Below are 13,055 nucleotides of genomic sequence, written 5' to 3'. Positions count from 1 at the left end.
CACTGATTAGCTGCCTCCTGCATGCCCCTTACTGGGGACTGAGCACACAAGGCAGGCATGTGCCCCAAACTAAACTGATAACCTACTGGTTTATAGATTGATGCTCAGCCACTGAGCCACACTGGCTGGGCTGGATTATTTCTTTTTAAGCTTCAGTCAGAAGGAGTGGACCACTCAGTTGTAACTCAACTGCTCTTTCTTACCTCAGGAGGCAGTTTGCTTCTAGCCATAATACAAAGGAGAACATTCCCTGGTCAGGTCTAAGAAACCTCCATAAAATCGTCTCTAATTTATTGTCCATTTTAAGCCAAACCAGTTAGAAAACAACCCTAAACACAAGCAACATAACTTTTAATTATCTTCCATGGGGATATCATCTTAACAACGTGTAGAAATGTTTCCTACACAGGCTGGGGAGTGCTCGCCTTCTCCCCATAGACCCCTAACCTGGGAGATGATAACGAATTGGAATTGTAAAAAACCGTCTAAGAAAAACATGCCAGTCATCACTCCTGTCCCAACCAGAAGCAAAAAAAAAAAAAAAACAAAAAAAAAACAATGCACCAAATTAGCCAACTGTTAGCCCCTTGTTGTGTGTCTGTGTACATCAGAGCATGACTGCACGTGCCCAGACCTGGCATTAAGGGATGGCTCTAGTCATGGAGGGAGAACTTTCCAACCGTGTCACTGTGATAGGAATTTTTTCAACTGGAACAATGCTAGAGGACTCAGGGCTGCTGCAGTAGCTCAGACTGTACCCTGCACAAGGGACCTACCCAAGGACTGAGAGGCCAAAATGAAAACCAGGAGCTGCCCACCTTAAGCCCAGAAAAGGCACCTTTTTTAATTCACCCAAGGATGCATCCACTGGGCAATACTTATGTCCACAGAGCTGCCAGGTTGTCCTCATTTAGGACCCAGAGAGTATGTCACCAAACAGGATAAGAGGCTGACAGCCAGCCTGCCTGGCATGACCCTGCTCAGCTCAGCCACCTTCTCTGTTCAGTTTTTACAGAGGAAGGAGAAGAGGAGGGTAGGGAGTGGAGGGAAAAGGAGGAAGCATTTTTGTTTAAAACTAATAGGTATCAGGTCCAGCTGCACGCAGCCTGCCCTGACCAGTTTCCTGGAATGTGTTATCTTGACCTTGGCAGGCCAATCATCAGTGTTATATCTGTCTCCAAGCAGAGGCTGAATGGGATGCAGCTGCTCTGGCTGTTGGAGTCTAAGGCCAGCCAACTGGCTCTATGCCCTTCCTCCACATTCTCCATCCCATTACCAGGAATATGCACAGCCCTCCCTGCTTCCCTGCATGTAGATCCACTGTGGGTGCTCAAACAGGCTCGTGGAAGAGTTCTACCAAGAGGAAGGGAAGAAACCCTCTGATGAGTACTGTTCCTTGTCCACAGGAGGTATTTGTAATCCTGTAGTCACTACTCTGTTTTTCAGGGAGTGACATGAAATGTGAATATACCTGTTTGGTCTATAAAGTTTTCCCTGATTTGTCACTGTCAACCTGATTCATCACCCTCACGAATTATTGTAACATTTTCTGTGTTGCATTCATGCCCTGATAACACTAAGCTGCTTCTTACTCAAGAGGTCCTCATGGTCAAGAGACAAAACCTGCATTCTGCTCTGACATCTTCTGGACCTGATCCCCTTGCAATACTTAGCTCTATCACTGCAGCAAGCACATCTATATATATAAAAGCTTAAGTGACCATTCAACCAGTAGCTATGACATGCACTGACCACCAGGAGGCAGATCTCAATGCACAGGCATGGAAACACGGAACAAACTCATAAATCTCAGAGGGAAGAAGGGAGAGAGAAGGGAAGAAAGAGATTAGCCAAAGATCTTAATGCATACTAGAGGCCTGATACATGGATTTGTGCACCGGTGGGGTCCCTCAGACTGGCCTGCAGAGATCAGGCTGAAACTGGCAGTCTGATGTCCCCCACAGGCCAGGACGAGGGACCCCACTGGTGCACGAATCCGTGTTGATCCCTCTTCTGAAACTATAAGCAACTTAAAGAAAAGCATCATACCTTATTCAACTCTGAATTCCCAGCAGTTACAGAATGCCTGGAATTTGTCATCACTCCTAGAGTGTTATTTGAATTGAATAAATGGCTGTGGAAGTGGTATCAGTAATGATAACTTAGTGTTGGGTGAATTTAGATGAGAAGAATAAGGTGGTAGCTACAGGGAAATTTGGTATCAAGAATGTATTTTTCCTTTCTTCCTTTCTTAATGTCTTTTGTTTTCATTTCTTTTCTTGATTTTCTTCCTTGGTTTCCAATTTTGTTTTAAGGAATGATAAACTTATAGAGTAAATCCCTGTAGGCTTAAAGAAGGAAGGTTAAGATAAATGACACCATGGATATTATGGGTGAGATTAAGAAGTTGAGGGACAGCCCTATCTGGTTTAGCTCAGTGTTTAGAGTGTCGGCTTGCAAACTGAAAGGTCCCAGGTTCAATTCCAGTCAAGGGCACATGCCCAGGTTGTAGGCTCGATCCCCATTGGGGGACTTTCAGGAGCAGCCAATCCATGATTCTCTCTCATCCTGGATGTTTAAATCTCTCTCTCCTTCTTCCTTCCTCTGAAATCAATAAAAATATATTTTTTAAAAATATTGAGGGACATCAGATAAATACTCTTTTCTTGATAAAAACAATGGAAAAGTCTACAAATAATAAGAGGTGTCCTCATATGGGGCAGCAAAATAACAAGACTATGAGTTGAGGGTCCAAGTGATAGTATTGGTCAAGTGTTCAGCAACCCAGGCAGGCTGAGAAGATAAGGAAAATAAGGCTAGAGGGAATTGGTAGAGCAGATGAAGTAGGAGGATCAGGAGGTGGAGGTCTGGGAAATAAAAGCAGGTAGTGTCAGAAAGAGCAGCTCAGAGATCTGGGAGGCTAGGACAGTGGTCAGCAAATCATTAGTCAACAGAGCCAAATATCAAACAGGACAACGATTGAAATTTCTTTTGAGAGCCAAATTTTTTAAACTTAAACTTCTTCTAATGCCACTTCTTCAAAATAGACTCACCTAGGCCCTGGTATTTTGTGGAAGAGCCACACTCAAGGGGCCAAAGAGCCCCATGTGGCTTGCTAGCCGCAGTTTGCTGACCACGGGGCTAGGAGGTTGTGATCAGGTCTCTGGCATAAAGTGGTTCCAAGTGATGCCAATGAAAGTGTGCTGAAGGGAAAGAGGAAGATACAGCCATGAAGTAGCTAGCCCGGACACCCTTTTCTGCCACTCAAGAACCCTATTGGGACCTTTCCCAGCACCAGTGGAACAGAATGGGGGCAGTGTGGGAACATGGGATTGTGTGGTGAGGGGCTGCTCTATTCTAAACAGCATGATGCAGAGTGGGTAACAGGGGAGTGTGATTGGCCAGGGAACAGGAGTGAAAGTAGGAGCTCACACCAGTCCCCACTTAACAGCAGCCCAAGCTCTTTCACTCTGACACAGGAATAAACACAGCTCACTCTGCGGAGGCCAACAATTGGACTGAAATATGGCAGGCCATGTTTAAAATGTCATCTGTTTGCAACTAAATTGGTAACTCCGGAATGACACCTACTGCTGGGAAAATGTTCTCAAAGATACTCAAACATTTTAGCTGGAGAGTTTCCTTCCTCATCATTGTTATCTCTTTAAGGTACAGGTTTTCCGCTCACTTGGCCTGAACTTCTGTTTACAGCCACTCCTGGCTTTTATGGATGAGGCACGAATACCTAAGTCATTTGCTCAGCATCACAGAGAAGGTGGGTGTAGTGGAATGGGATTTGGGCCCCGGAGGTCCTCACCACCAATCCAGTTATTTTCCACTACAATGCGACACCACTGAAGGGGAATAAAGGATTCAGTTCTGCAGGAATGGCTTTTCTCCCAAGAAACTTCACAGCCATAAATAATGGCTTTGGTTACTACTGGCCATAAACCCTGTTCAGATAGCCCCTCCAAGTTATTATTCTTTTTCCTTTGAACATACTCAGGTCATTGTCTTCCAGATCGCAGGCTGATATGTATACAATGCTGTGGGTATACTTTGTTCTGACAGCATGTTTTGTAGAGGGCAATTTACATACTTATAACATCCAGATGGTCTAAGTGTTTGGGGGACAGACTCATCTTCAGTATTCAAACATTACACCCCTACATTTTATATGTTTTCCATGCACCTGTTTTCTGTCCATAGTGATTTGTTAAAATGATTGCTAAGTGGGTTTAAGTTTATATGTTCACAAGACTTTTCAAGTAAACCCCTCCACAAAGCAAGAAAATGATCCTTTGTTAAACAATGTGTTCAACTTTGTGACTTGGAGAATTGATCAAAAATATCATCCATGTCAGGCTGGTGTGGTTCGAACAATGAGCCAGACAGTCACAGTTTGATTTCCGGTAAGGGCACATGCCCAAGTTGTGGGCTCAATCCCCAGTAAGGGGTGTGCAGGAGGCAGCCGATCAATAACTCTCTCTCTTCATTGATGTTTCTATCTCTCCCTCTCCCTTCTTCTCTAAAATCAATAAAAATATACTTTAAAAGTTAATTAGTTTAAAAAATATCACCCAATCTTGTTTTCTCCTCTACCATCAAATTAAATGTAAACCTACTCTTTGGAAATGAATCACTATGCTCCCAAAATCTGAGAAAGAAGAAAATGTTGTAAAGATGGAAGTTTCTAAAGGAACAGTGATAGTCTTATATATTTCAGCTTCTATGGTAGTTTCATGGCAGCAGAAAGAATAAGGCATATCCCAGTAAGAGCTCATCTTAGTATCACCACCACTCATCAAAATCAAGACTCCCAAAGCTAGTAGCTCCAGGGATCAGCAGAGGTTGTTTATAACTGTGCTTATCAATAGACATATCATATTTCTCAGTATTCTTGTTAACAACTCCTGCAGCAATTAAGATTAGGTACAACTACCCAAAACAGGAATTTTAAAAATCCCACAATATAATAGTAGTTTAAATTTTAAAACAAATGGTATTTTGAACAAAAAAATAGTCTTTAAGCCAGTGATTTTTTAAAATATTACAATAAATTAAGAACTGAGTGTTAAGAGCAGATTAGCAAGAAGAAACATCCGCCAAATTATAGATTTAAACAACATAATTAACATAAATTACCTAACTGACAGAACTCTATCCCCACTGTCTGCAGTATACACATTTGTTGCGAATATCAATGAAATATTTATTAAATTTTCCATATATTAAGCTATAAAGTAAGCACCAAAAATTTCAAAAATTTAAACCATTCAGTGAATGTTCTCTTGCCACAACCATGTGTGGCCATTCAAAATTGAGAGGGATATCTCAGTGGCAAAGCAACAGTTCTAGCCTCACATAATATTGTAATATTAAGGTAAATAGAAATCAATAAAGTATAGAGATAAAATTCATAAATTGTTTGGAAATTAAGTGATATGTTTCTGAATAATTCATGGATCAATAAATAAATCACAAAAGAATCATAAATTATTTTGAAATAAATGATACTGAAAACCACAAAATATAAAAACTTGTGGAATGCCAAAATTATAGCTTTAATTACATAACTGAAAAGGACACAAAACTAAAATCTAATAATGTAAGAATCCCTCTCCAGAAGTTAGACAGGAAATTAAATTCAAAGGTGGTAGAGGAGAAAAATTATATGGAAAAGAGCAGAAATTAATCAAATTTAAAACAAAAAGAATGGAAAAAGTAAAAAAAAAAAAAAAAGTCAAAATATGATTAATTTAAAAGACTTTAATAAAATAGATAAGCCCTTAGCAAGACTGACTAATAAGAGAGAGAAGACATAAGTAACCAATATGAAAATGAAACATGGCACAGAATTACAGTCTGAACAGAAATTAGAGATTTAAAAGTAGTAAAAATAATTTTATGCAAAAAATTTAAACATTTAGAAGAAATAAATGACTAGGAAAACACAACTTGCCAAACTAGTATTGAAATAAATATAAAATCTCAATGATCCTATATATAATTTTTAAATAAATTAATAATTTAAAATATTCTTAAAACTGTATCTTTAAAAAGAATCTCAGAACAAGATGGTGTCATTGGTGATTTTTTTCCAAATACTTAAGGAAGAAATAAAAATAATGTTATACAATTTTTTTTCAGATTTTAGTGCAAGATGGAATACTTTCCAACTGATTTCATGAAGCCTATATAATCTTGATACCAAATACTAACAAGGAAATTATAATACAGTCATGCATCACTTAATAGGGGTGGATTTTGATAAATGAATAGTTAGAGAGTTCTGTGTTGAGAACACCATAGAGTGCACTTACACAAGCCTAGATGGTACAGGCTACTACGGTAACTCTATGCACTACACTTCTGTATGATAGCAGTGCAATAGGTGTGTTTACAACAGCATCACTACACACGCATGAGTGATGAGCTGCGCCATGACATTACAACAGCTATGATGTCACTAGCTATAGCATTTTTCAGCTTCATTATAATCTTATGGAACCACTACTATATGTGCAGTCTGTTATTGACTAAAATGTCATTATGCAGCACATAAATGTAGACAAATTCAGGCCGTTTCTCTTAAAAACATAAGATGGAAAGTTCTAAACAAAATATTAGTAATCCAAATTCAATAATACACAAAGATACATACATATGCACACACACACACACACACACACACACACACACACACACAGTTATACTTACCATGGGAATACAAAATTGATTTAACTTCTAAAAATAAGCCAAAGCTTGACAAATGGTTTTGGGACAACTGAATATCCAGCCACACTATACACAAAATTCAACTCAAAGTGGATTATAGGCCGAAATGTCAGAGCTAAAAATATAAAAACTCTTGTACAAATAGTAGTAAATATTTGTGAAATTGGTCATTGATTTATTTGATATAAAACCCAAAGAACAAGTGCAAAGAGAAGAAAAAAAAAATTGGCAAATTGGACTACATCAATTTTTAAACTTTTACCCTCAAAACTAAACCATGAAGAAAGGCAAACCATAATTCTGGTCAAGATGGCAGTGTAAGGAAACACATGGCTTGGAACCTCCCACAACCACATCAAAATTACAACTAAATTACAGAACAACTATCATTTAGAATGCCTGAAACCTAGCTCAACAGAAGTCCTACAACTAAGGATATAAAGAAGAAGCCACATTGACACTGGTAGGAGGGGAGGAGGCATAGAATGGGTTGCTCCCACAACCATGTGTGGCCATTCAAAATTGAGAGGGATATCTCAGTGGCAAAGCAACAGTTCTAGCCTCACATTAGAACCCCAAGCCCAGTGTCTGAAGAAGAAAAGAAGTCCTCATGAATTCTGACTACAAATTGGTAAAGAATAATCACAGGGATGTAAAGTACAGCAGAGGGGATATAGCAAATAATATTGTAATATTGTGTAGGTGTTCCTGTTAATAATGTGGACTTTTTTTCAATAAATGGAGTTACACATATGTGTGTGTGTGTGTGTGTGTGTATATATATATATATATATATATATATATATATATATATATATATATATATATCAGCATATATGTGTGTGTGTGTGTGTGTGTGATTTGATATGTATGCTATTTTGTTGTATTGACAGCAAGCCTCAAAACTTCATATATCAAATTATCTGAATGTGTTAACATCATAGATATTTTTACGCTTAAAAAATGTCAAACTTCATGCCAAAAAAAAAAAGAGCATTTGCAAGAAGTTTTAATTCATTACTTTGTTTTGAAGAAAAATGCTACTGAAAGTTATCATATACTTCGGGAAGCTTATTGTGAACATATTCCATCTCAAGATACTTGTGAACACTGCTTTAAATGCTTTAAAAGTGATGGTTTTGATGTGAAAGCCAAAGAATGTCCAGGTCAACCAAAAAAGTTTAAAGACCAACAATTACCAGCACTATTGGAGGAAGATGCATGTCAAACTTAAAAACAACTTACAGAAAGATTAAACATTACTCAGCAAACAATTTCCAATGGTTTACAAGCAATGGGAAAGATTTTAAACTGAACGAAAGACAAATGGAAAACTGAAAAGTCATCAAAAATGTTGCTACATATTTGGCACAAAAGAAAGTCTTTTTTGCATCAAACTATGACTGGTGATGAAAAGTGGATTTATTTTGAGAATCTCAAATGCACAAAATCATGGGTTGATCCAGGTCAACCATCAACATCGACTGTAAGGCCAAATCGCTTTTGAAAGAAGACAATGCTCTGCGTTTGGTGGGATCAGGAAGGTGTGGAGTATTATGAGCTTCTAAAACCAGGTGAACCCATTAGTACTGATCGCTACCAACAACAAATAATCAATTTGAACCACGCTTTGGTCATAAAATGACCAGAATGGACCAGACATGGCAAAATAATATTGCCTCATGATAACTCACCATCACACACTTTAAAACCCGTTAAAGACATGTTAAAAGATCTTGCCTGGGAAATATTAACCCACCCTCTGTATTCACCAGACCTTGCTCCTTCAGATTACCATCTGTTCTGATCAATGGCACACATACTTTCTGAGCAGCACTTCAAAATGTACAAAGAAGTGGGAAATTGGGTCTCTGAATGGTTTGCCTCAGAACAAGAAAAGTTCTATTAGGATGGTATCCACAAATTACCTGAAAGATGTGGGAAACGTGTAGTTAGTGATGGACATTACTTCAAATAAAGTACTTTTGATGTTTCTCTCAAAATTATTGTGTTTTATTTGATTACAAAATCCACAGTATTAACTGGTACACCTATATGGTGAGAGCTAGGTACTAGATTTATCCAGGTAATTACTTTATAAGTTATATAAATATCTAATCACAGGGTGGTACACCTGAAACTAACATAATATTGAACATCAACTGTAACTTAAAAATAAAAAAGAAAGCTAAAACACAATTCAAAAACTGAAAGAAAATTTTTGCAAATCATATGTACTTCCCTAAGAAAAAATCTGAGGCCTGGGAAGGGAAATAAACTATGTTAATAGCCATAAACCCATTACTGGTACTATATTACACTTTTCTTCTTCTCTTGGATTCATTTTCTATTTGGAATGAGCCAAAGTCATTTTGAAGCTGAAAAACAATATGATAATGTATTTAACTCATATCTGTGCTTTAAAGAAATAGCCTACTGATGTTTCATGTTTCAATTTTCTGTGTACTAATAAAAGGGCATAGCTGCAGAGAAATTCTATATTACAGTATGTGGGCATAATATAGAGTTATAGTGTATGGTGGAAATACTAAGATCCCCTGCCACAGAAAACTCCCAGAATTAAAACAGCATCAGCAAAATCAAACAAAGCAAAAATTTCCCAACCAAGCCAAAAAATTAGACATTCCTTATTTTTTTTTTCTAATTCTTTAATCAGGGGCATAGGGAATGGCATAAACACTTGCACCGTTCTGTGTCCCACTCTCACAGCTTTGGTGGCACTTTCCAGGGTCATGACATTGTGTGATAAGTTTGCATCTGGAGAATTTATATTCCAGACCCTGTCTTGGCAAAGTGTAGTTCCTGACAGAGTGGAGAGTGGTGGCCGGGTTTCCTTCTGCTTCCGTGTCTACAGAAGGGTTTCCCAACCTTGGCATTGTTGACTGGATAGTGGACTGGATCATTCTTTGCTGTATGGGTCATCCTCGCAAGGATGTTTAGCAGCACCCATGGCCTCTGCCTACTAAATTCTAGTAGCACTTCATCTGCAGTGGGTCAACCAAAAATGTCTTTAGACATTGCCCAACACACTTTGGAGACAAAACCATCCATGCTTGAGATCCCTGGTCTATAGTGAAAGCATGCAGTTAGATCTGACTTTTACCCATGAGATCGCCAAGTGACATTGACAGAAAGATCTCTTATATAAAAGGTCCATGGCCGTCACACCGTCATGACCAAATGAGCAGCGGCTCTTGCAGAGGGTGAGGCATGAGCTACTAGCTGCTAAGAGCTACAAGCTGCAGAGGGCAGGACATCTAGCTACGAGCAGCGACGGGCAGGGCAGCCAGCTGAGGCAAGCAAAAGGGAGCTACTTGTGCACTATTTCTTGTGTGCGATGGGCCTCTAGTGTAATAATAAAATGAAGATTAAGAGCTACCATCTTCTTAGTGCCTACTATCTAAAAAGCCCCAAGTATGGTACTTTACATACATTATCTCATTTTATCCCCATGGTACCCTGAATGGGAGTGGGTCAGCCAATGCTTTCAGTTGCTAGAACAGTACATGTTATGTGGTTTCAACAGATTTTAATTTATGATATTAGGCAGCTCACTGAATCTCCAGGCATGCCAGAAGGTCAAGTTGTAAACTTGGTAGCTGAGAGCCACACCCACATCACAGCTGTGAGCAAAGCCATTCCACCCCTCGATTAAAGGAATAGACATACCATCTTGAGGGCGATTGTGAACATTAAGTGAGATAACACTGAGAAGTGCCTGGCACCCAGGGAACTCAGCAGATGGAAACCATCACTCAGGAGATTGTGGTTTTCCCAGGCACTAGGATCCTGCTTAGCTCACATTGGTATACCCAGCGATTAGCACTGAACGACAATTTGTAGAACCAAACAGGACTTTCTAGAGACCAGTTCAGTCTCATCTCGCAGGTACCCTGGTCAGAGAGCACAGGACAGTCTGGCTGGCCCAGGGTAGTGCCCAAGATCCTCCCACACCTCTTCATGAATCTGTTCTCTTCTCTCAAGAGCCCTTCCCTCCTGAATCCCATCTCACACGCAACAACAACCAGGCAACAGAGAGTAGGAATCTCTTTGTGCAGATGCACCAAAAGCAGCCAGGACAGGCCTTGGGCTCTCAGCCTTCCCTTTCATGTGGGCTCTCTGCCCCACATTCTTCTGTCGCAAGCCGTTCTAGCTATGCTGGCCCCTCTGGTGTTCCCCCATCTTCCTGGTGGACTCATGCTTCTTGGCCTGGCCTGGGTGTCAGTGAATGGCTCCATGTGTCACCCTGACAGGAAACAGACTCTGCTTAGCTACCTGCACCAATGTTACTTGTCCCACTTCAGTACACAACTAGTAGGCAAAAGTCAATGAACCCATTACTGCGCTCATTAATGAATCACAGACCATAAAGCAAATGCAGTCACACCAATGCTTATTGTTCCCAGAGCCTTCTTTGGTGATTGGATAAAATTTCATGTTTACAGAACAAATTTGCAAGATTCAGAGGCCAAACGTGTGTCCGAGTAACAGCTCTGATTCTTCAAAAAAAGGGAAGTCAGATCCCTGGATTGAATTCTCACAATGCGTATTTTGAATCTCAAATACATCTTACACACACACACACACACACACACACACACACACACCATAAATAATCTCCCCAAACCCATTTTTTCTTTAACAGCCTTATCTTAAAATTTATTATGTAAAAGATTCCATCTTCACTGCAGCCTTCTCATGTTACTCTACAGGAAGGGCAGCGAGCAGTCCAGAGACTGCACTTAACCTCTGTGAGATGCTGATCTGTGGGAGGGTCTGTCCATGGCAAGAAAAACATTTTCCTCATTTTCAAGGAAATCGTTTCCAATGAACCTCCCCATGGCCTAGTTTGCCATTTTGTTCAGACACTCCTTAGCAAAGCTGCAGAGTGCAATGCAGACAGAACCACCCAGCAAGGCTCTCCTACAGCCAAGATCCCAAGACATGGAGGAATATGGCAGCAGCTGAGCCTCTCTTGGGAAAGAGACCATCTCATCACTGGCCGGACCACAGGTCTCCAGGAAGCTCAGCTCAGTGCATCTCCAACCAGGACAAGGAACACAGACTACCTGGTGCATTTATCACCAGTGTGGGGAAAGGGTCTCGGGAAAGCTGACAACTTCAAGTGACACTCCCTGAGATACAAGCGTTTGAACCCAAATTACCTTTAATTTGGGGCCACTTAATGCCTTTCATCACCTCCCATAGTCTTAGTTTAACAAATGGAATCATAAATTATGCAATCGACAGCCACTGCACTTATTAGCAATTAGAATTCATTTGTCAGTGCTCTGCCCATGAATAAATAATACTAGGATAACCTTGATGGGAAGATGCACTTTGGTGGGGTATACTGAGTATTTAGGAAGACTCCATTTGTGATCTCCATTTTGGGTTGAAATGATCAGATAGTAAATCACTCAAAATAGCGTTCAACCCAGCAAGTCTGAAATGTTAGGTGCTAGAAACAAGCATTAAGACACACATCATTCCAAGGCTTCTTTGTGGCAGGAAGCAGAGTTGCCAGAAATATTATATTTTTATAAATATCCACTGACCAAAACTCCCTGTGTGGTTCTGGACTGGTTTGAGGGAACATCACATTTACCCTTCTATAAAGCGAGAATATAGTGGATTTCAAATGTTTAAGACACACTCAGAATTTTTAAGCTGCAGTCCATGAGCTGTAAGGGATCAGAAGATAAGATTATATTTCAATGCACTTTTTATAGTGAGCCTACTATTTTATTTTACATAATTAATAATATTATTCTCCATCTCTGGACTAGCTTCACTAGTACCTAAGAAATCTGTGACACAAAAATAGATTAAGTCCCAGATAGGATGGCATTCATATGTGCATATACACTAAACACGTAAAAATTCATCTTAATCCAAACAAAGAGAGAAGATGGGATATACACAATAACAATTCAAAAGACAATGCTGAGAAAGACCTTTTAACTTTCTATCCCAGCCTCCCAACCCTCATTCTTAGGACAGGACCTCCTCCACAGCCTATTTGGAAGGCTGAGAAGCCCATTCACAAACACAGCCTTGCCCAATCCATTCAACAATCCCACAGGAGGGTACATTCACTAAGTGAAACTGAATCTTGGAGAGGATGAATGACTTGTCAAATGCCCACAACCAAAATCTCCTGACTCCTGATCCTTGCTATATTACTTAATAATGTTAGTCATCCACCTTGGATACACATGGAAAAAAATTATCAACAAAATCCAGAAAATAATAGTAGAAAAATTAAGCTCAATCTAGATGTTTTATAGTTAGGG

This window comes from Pipistrellus hanaki (genome assembly GCF_964339955.1).
Source record: "Pipistrellus hanaki genome assembly, chromosome: 12".
Taxonomy (NCBI): domain Eukaryota; kingdom Metazoa; phylum Chordata; class Mammalia; order Chiroptera; family Vespertilionidae; genus Pipistrellus; species Pipistrellus hanaki.
This window is presented reverse-complemented; position numbering follows the sequence as displayed.